Source organism: Cynara cardunculus (assembly GCF_001531365.2).
Source record: "Cynara cardunculus var. scolymus isolate 2C chromosome LG 10, CcrdV1, whole genome shotgun sequence".
Classification (NCBI taxonomy): domain Eukaryota; kingdom Viridiplantae; phylum Streptophyta; class Magnoliopsida; order Asterales; family Asteraceae; genus Cynara; species Cynara cardunculus.
In genome coordinates this window covers 459324-460441 of record NC_037537.1, presented here as the reverse complement: position 1 = coordinate 460441, position 1118 = coordinate 459324, and positions in this window count along the sequence as shown.

Here is a 1118-nt window from a genome sequence, read left to right as displayed (position 1 = left end):
AAAAAATGAGGAATTTTAAATAGTTAATTTTATACTAATATTGATATATTTTTGTCAAATTTATATTTTATTAAAAAAATAAAAACATTATCGTTTTCTCAAAATCACATAAGACCATATTATAACATTGACTGAGATAAATAATAAAATAAAATATCAAAAAAAATGCATCTCACTGCATTGTATAAGTACCCTTTTAATGTATATATAAAATTAAAAAAGTAATAACATGAAAACAATTGATAAAATTAATGATTATCTTAAATAATAAATATATAATGTAGAATTAATAATTAATTTTCAATTTATATTAATTAATAATTAGTATTGATTTATAACTAAAAGTAACAAATAATAATTAATATTATTAAGAGTTATAATTGTAAAAAATCACAATAAGCTATCAAAACGTTACTCCAAGTAACATTTTAATAAGTTAGCTTATGTGCATCCAAATGTATAATTAAAAAATAAGTTAGTTTATTTTTATAAATATTTACATGTTTCTATCCTATTAAAGATAAGGAAATACGTCTTTTTTTGCATAATAAAAGAAACATATAGTTATCGAGTTGTAAAGATTGAAGCACTGCTTTTTATAAATAAATAATCAACAAAATCGACAAGCGATCGCTTGATTTTTCTTTAATTATATTTTTACAATTTCATTTGTTATATTATTTTTATTCAATTTAATTATAAGAAATTAGAAGGATGCTCGCATAATACAGCAAGAGATCTATTTCAATTTTAATGTTTCGTTTTATTATTTATTTATATCGATATAATACGGTTTTTAATGGTTTTGAGAAAACAATGATGTTTTTATTTTTATGAAAAATATATATTTAAAGATATCATAAAAATTTGGGAAAAAAAATATTAATATTAGTATCAAATTTGCTAAAAGTTATCGTTTTTTGTGTAATTTCTTTAATTCAGTATTTTATTTATAATTTAATTTAGATTTAGTAACAAAGTAATTTATTTATCGTTTAATAATCTATACTATATTATAAAACATTTGGCTAAAACTCTTAAAAACTCTTAAAACTCTTAAACTCTTAAAAACTCTTAAACTCATTCATCCCTATCCGATTTCATTCCATATCTGAATT